Source organism: Thunnus maccoyii, chromosome 11, assembly GCF_910596095.1.
Source record: "Thunnus maccoyii chromosome 11, fThuMac1.1, whole genome shotgun sequence".
NCBI lineage: Eukaryota > Metazoa > Chordata > Actinopteri > Scombriformes > Scombridae > Thunnus > Thunnus maccoyii.
The window spans coordinates 15,463,202-15,469,524 of NC_056543.1; the positions used below are offsets into that span (position 1 = coordinate 15,463,202).

At 40.3% G+C, this 6,323-nt stretch overlaps 1 long non-coding RNA gene across 2 annotated transcripts; it reads left to right on the forward strand.

The window, feature by feature from the left end:
- Positions 1-2,843: 2,843 nt before the first annotated feature.
- LOC121907375 lies at positions 2,844-4,656 on the forward strand. Of its 2 annotated transcripts, XR_006098855.1 has the most exons (4): positions 2,844-2,887; positions 3,639-3,855; positions 4,064-4,161; positions 4,441-4,656. It is a non-coding gene; the product is annotated as an uncharacterized LOC121907375 (long non-coding RNA). The 2 variants fall into 2 exon arrangements; XR_006098853.1 differs by lacking the exon at positions 2,844-2,887 and having other exon boundaries at positions 3,440-3,855.
- Positions 4,657-6,323: the final 1,667 nt, after the last annotated feature.

Genomic DNA, 6,323 nt, shown 5'->3' on the forward strand with positions numbered 1-6,323 from the left:
AAGGGAAAGAAATCAGAGGAAACAGGCTGAAGTATGGATGAGAGAAAGAAAATAATTGCGAGATTCTAATCAAAACTTGAGAGCCTCATTCTAGGTGAGGAGGATAAATTGTCTGGATATAAAAAGGAGTCATGGCAGGATGGAGAAGGGGGATGCTTTTGGAAAGATTGACTAAGAGAGTCCTTGAGAAGGAGAGAAACTTAAGGGATCCTGTCTCATAAAAAACTGAACAAAGCTAAGAGAGGTAAGGATGGGGAGAGAGAGGAGGCAGCTACAATAAAAACAGAAAGACACACTACTGTATTTGGACAGTCCTTGCCCAAATACCCTTTTGTACTTTAGATCTGGGATTGTTCTTTATGGTTTGGGCCCTTGATTTCTAATTAAGGGAAATCGTAAAGCCCCCCCTTCACTCAAAATACGTTTTTCCTCTACTTCAGTTGGATGTTTGAGCTTTTCTGTGCAGAATGATGTATGTGCAGAGTTTGACACTAAAAGGCTGCTTTCACATTCATCTTCTGAAGGGGGGAAGTTTCTCTGTGCTCATTGAAAATTTGAGTTTAAGGGGCAGGCCTACGAGTGGGATTTGTGACACTGCAACTAGTTTGGAGCCAGTCGAGGGTCAGTACACAGCTTACACAAATGTGATGTGGAAACTTGAAGCCTCTATTGCACATACACAGAGAATGGACTTTTTAGTGAAGTAGGATAAATCTTTTGTCCAGCAGTTAAACTTTTGAAATGAAAAAAATTGCATGTTCATAGATTCTGGATTTTTAATGAGATTAGAAGGAAAAGATGCCATTTTAAGGATTTTTTTTTTAAGTATCTTAACATTTTTTGTGGAAAAAGACATCAGATCATCAGTGCTTCCAACTTTGGGATCAATTGGAATAATTAATAAAAATCAGGCTTATCGACCAACATCACTGCCTGACCTCATTTTCTGAAGCTAGTTTTCAAAATCTTGTAGAAAGTGTGGAGGCTGTTATAGCAACATATTAAGGGATAAGTTGACATTTCTCAAAACATTACTCACAAGCGCATATGGAAAGAATTATTAGTTGCTGAGACCCCTATAGAGTTCCCTATACTGTATGTCTCCAATGTAAGTGATGGTGGACAAAAAGTCCTCTTTTTGTGCAAAAATGCATTTTAAAGTTCAGCTGAAGCTAATATGAAGGTTCAACCATCAGAGGCAGTCAAACCAAGTTGGTATTTTCCAAACTTACTGTCTCTTTTCAGAACAAATGTCACCTTTTTGCCTCCACAGACAGTATTTCCTAGCTAAAAATAATTTTGGGAGATGCCTACATGTTTTTTTCTGACTCAGCCTCATGAAGCCTCTTAATTTCAGTTGAACTTCGGAGGGGGTTTTTGCACAAAGAGGGGACTAGGTGTCCATATATTTTTGGCTATGTAAAGTAGATGTGTCTGTCTGTCCAAGAGATACAGAAAAGACAGAAAGAAGGGATGAAATGTTTGGAAGGGAACATCTCATCTTGAAGGAAAAAGACAGATGACACAAGAGACTGAAGAAGTAAGAAGGAGAGGCGGCGTTCTTGAGAGATGGCAGAAGACTGATGGAAGTATTCATCATCACTGGAGAGATGAGAAGAGGAGAGTAAAATGAACCGAGGGATGAGAAAGAGAGAGACAGAGTGAAGGAGAGAAGAGAAGGGACATGAAGAGAGATGGAGAGGGTTCAGGGGGCATAATAATGACAAAATGACAAGAGGATGATCGAAGCATGGGTCATGTTTACCCACAGGAGAGAGAGAGAGAGGGAGAGAGAGAGAGAGCGGGAGAGAGATGGCGAAGAGTCTGGAGGCGGAGAAGCAACAGCAGGCTGAAGGGTCAGTCTGTTTACGAGGAGAAGGAAAGATTGAGAGATATTGATGTGAGGAGGGAGGAGAAAGATGAAGAGAGACAGCCCAGGATGGAGAGTGGGCCTCTGGCTCTGAAAGAAGAAAGGGATGATGAAGCAAAAGAGGGACAGAAAGGATCAGAGCCTGAGAGAGGGGGAAACAGTCATAGGAGGAAGAGATGAAGGGAATAAAGGAAGAGAAAAGTGAAAGAGAAGCTAAAATCCAATGAGAATATGAGTCCAAAGATGCAGGAAACATGAGAAATTCAGTCTGTTATTGAGATGAGGGTGTCTACAGGGAGTGAAAGAGGAGATTGAGAAGCATGAGTGATGTATCTGTGTGTTAGGGAGATACAGTCTAAGGGAGAGACATGGTTGCAAAGTTATAAACAGCTCTATCAGGAGTTGAGAGTGATCAGTAGAGACATGGAGACATTATCTGCAAAAATTCTGTCAGACCCAGCGCTGGACTGGTAATCTGGCATATAGGGCATTTTCCCAGTGGGCTGATGCACCTTGGGGCTGATGTAATTTTAATTTTTAATATTATCATTATGAATAAAAATTATAATAACATTTTAATTGCTAATGACTGGCCCATAAAGCAGAGGCAGCAGCCCATTGGTTCATTTTGTTATATTCAGCAGGCAAGTGGACCGAAGTGCAGAGAACAGCAAGTACAAGAACTGAACTATATATTTTATTCCACAAGAGTGCAAGCAAAGCAAAACTGGCAAAACTGGCAGCTCAGAACTAACAGGACTAAACATGACAGACCAATGCTGAACAAACCAGAACAAGACTGAACAAAAGATCCAACAGAGACTGAACTGAGAGGATGAGGAGCAGGTGGAACAGGAGAACAGACAGGGAGCCGATTGGCTGGGGGAAACACAGGGAGCAGGGCAGGGCTGACAAGGCTGATACAGGGCAGGTGTGGGGAAAACACAGAGCAGAGCAGGGCTAACGAGGCTAGATGCAGGGCAGGTGTCTAGATGGCAAAGCAAGCACAGAAACATAGTAGGGAGACACGGCAAAAAACTCCAAACCCAGAAAACACAAAACTCTTCGTAATAAACCAACTTGCATAGAACCACCACAGAATACACATGAATACAACTCAAATATCCAAGCAACACTGCAACCTCTTTTATCTGTGATGAACAGAAAAACAACAACAAAAAAAAACCTCTTAATAACTGAGTATATTCAGATTGGAGTGAAAACAAAGACAAAGACAGACTAATAAAGGCAACTTAATATCATGCCAGAGTGTCTTTTAGAGAAACAATTCAAATCTCTGTCTCTGGTGGAATAGCAAGCAAGGGCACAGAGCCATACTGTGACAGAAAACTTAACAGGCTCAATAACCATAAAGAAGAACTGGAATTAAACAGACAAACAGAGTGAACACAGGAACCCAAAAGAACAAAAACACAAAAAGAGTCCAAAAACCTTGAGTCAATGACACATTTTCTATAATGACACTAGGCTGTTCGTGTAATGTGTATCAGTTCAAGTTTCTACATAAAAAATGAAAAATAGAAAATTGGAAAATTGAATTCAATTTGTAATATTGTGTTTTTCGTTCGTCAGATCAATGTATATTAAGATTTTGTAGTCTTTTTTCAAATTTTCTATTCGTTGAATGCTGGATAGAAACACGAATGGCTTAACAGCCATTTCCGACTATCAAGACAAGTTTTGCTGCAGCTATGCAATTCAGCATCTAAATCATCGGACACACTGCTCTCACCTGATACCCTCTCAGGTTCAAGTCCTGTCCACCATTGGTTTCTTGGCTACAGGGACATTTCAGAGGGGATTTGGCAGATCAGACTGGGATTTCACAACCTGGGGTTCCATGGCATTGCTGGAATGCCAAACACTATTGGAGCAATAGACTGCACCCATGTGCGCATCAAAACTCTGTCTACCGACTCCATGCAATTTATGAACCGGAAAATGATCATTCCATCCACGTGCAGGTAATCTGTGATGCTGACTGCCACACATTCAACGTTGTGGCCTGTTGGCCAGGAGGTACCCATGACTCATTTTACACAACAGCACAGTGGGAATGTGTTTGGAGGCAGCAGCTGTGAGAAGCGGATGGCTTGTTGTTGAGCATCTTTTATGTAGACTATTAAATCTAAACACTCTATTCTGTTTATGCTGAAATATTATATTGTTTAGGTGACCCGGGATATGGCCAGGCAACTAGACTGCAGGCCACATGACATACAACCAAATGCAGGATCTCCTGGCAGGGCTGCAGTTCACTTCTAATGATGGTGAGTTAAAATGCCTAATGTTAAAATGGCAAACTGAATAATAGTGTTATGAAATTACTGGCTTTTCCATGTTGGACACTAAACATGTTCCGAAATTGAAGCCACTGATGCAACTATGTAGGCTACCAGACTGTATCTGGAGCATATCTACATCTGAGGCAAATGTAACACACAAAACTTCAAAACATGCACTTATTTATTAGTGAGGACATTCAGTAATTGTTTCAATGTCTCACTAACGTCTTTTATGCCTTTCTCTATGTCCTTCACGGCATCCAGGAGAGCCAGCTGGTTGTGGACAACCTCGTCGGTCTGGACACGGTCATGCTGATGAGATTCCTGGGGTATGCTTTGGGAAGTGGATTGTGTGGCTGGCAGCTGGGAGTGAGTGGTCGATGGCACGTCATCCTCTACTCCAGCATCATCTGGACCTACAATTCAAATTTGAAGTTTTGTTTGCATTACTATTTACATTTGAATAAAATTTAAATGTTATTCTGATTGCATTGTACTCTTTAATTACCAAAAAACACTGGCAATTACAAATATCAATTAAAATATAAATGAAATAAATTACCACCTTGCTGGATGTCATCACTTTCACCCTCATTTCATGGAAGTATCCCATTTATGGATGTTTGTCCAATAATTGCGATCCTTGTTCTCCACCTGTTTCTTTCTTTTTCTTCTGGTATGTTATTCTTTTTCTCGCATCAACATTAATGTCAAACCATTTCTTTTTTACCTGAGCTACAGTCCATATCTCAGGGGACACAACATTCACCACCTTGGTTATTGTAGCCCAAGCCTCACTTTTTTTTTACAGTCATCACTCCCGAGGAAACACTTGGGAAAAGTTTGCCTTTTCTGGCTTTCACCTTGGACACTATTGTTCTTCAATTTCTTCAGTCGTGAAATTCTTTTGCTTTTTTGCTTGAGGGGCCATGCTGTTCTCTTACAACAACTTCACTGCTTTCTCCATGATACATCTCTAGGTAAACATATTTCCTTATTTATAGAAATCGGGGCATGGCAATATGCTGATTGCTGATTCTATTTGATTGCTGACTATTCTGATGTTAACTAGCTAATGTTAGCGTTGCCTATCAGTGAGTGACCTAAGTCCATATCATATCATAATATTATTAAAATTATTAGGTTAAGGGTTCCCTTGATAAAGATACATGAAAAGGCTGTAGAATAGGTTACATTTGTAGCTCTATTGTGTTAAAATGTATGCCTGCTTATGTATTAGCCTAGTACAGGGGAAAAAATGTTTTCATTTCCAACAACAGGCAAAAAAGTTGTCCAAAGTTTATTTTCAGGTGTGTGGTGACTCTCATGATATATATGGTATGGATTACTGTTATTACTATCTATGGGGTAACGTAGGCCTACAATTAGCCTGTTCCAGACCTTTCTCCACCTACAGCATGTTCAAACTGTTGAGTACTGCTGTCCAGTAAGCATGCATGTTCACAGGCATGCGAGAGAGGTCAACTGTAGTTCAAACTCCCCAAACAAACAAGCAGACCCTTGATTTAATTAAGACTTTTACTCTTTGCGTTGGAAATGGAAAAACATTGTACAGTTAATTTAAGATTGTATACTTGTAGCTATACTTAAAATGTATTAAATAATTTGAAATGATATTTTGGCTTCTAGCAGAGCTCTTTTTTTGTCAATTACTTGAACTTCTGCTTGAGTATGGATATTGTGTACTCCACAGCCACCTCTGATCACCAGGGAGTCAGTCAAGAGTGAATGAGTAGACTGGTCCACTTGCACTGGTACACTTGTCCATAGCACTTACTACTCAGCTTCGTAGTGGTTTGAAGGAATAGTACAGTACGCATTTTTAAGGGGACCGCAAGGATGGTGTACTGGTGAGTGGTGTTTGACTGATTGTGGGGGGCCAATCTGGGCTAAAAATGCCTGGGCCGGTTTTTTCGTCCCAGTCCAGCCCTGGTCAGACCTGAGCATTGACTGTGAAGACCAAGACCAAGGCTTTCTGGAAAAAGCCCCATGTAAGGGAAATCAAAACATTTTTTACTGGGTACTTCTGAGATTGAACAAATACTTAAAGGATATAGCTGGTGATTTTCTATATTTTTATAATTTTATATTGTCAACAAATCTCATGTGCAGAGCCAATGAATTGA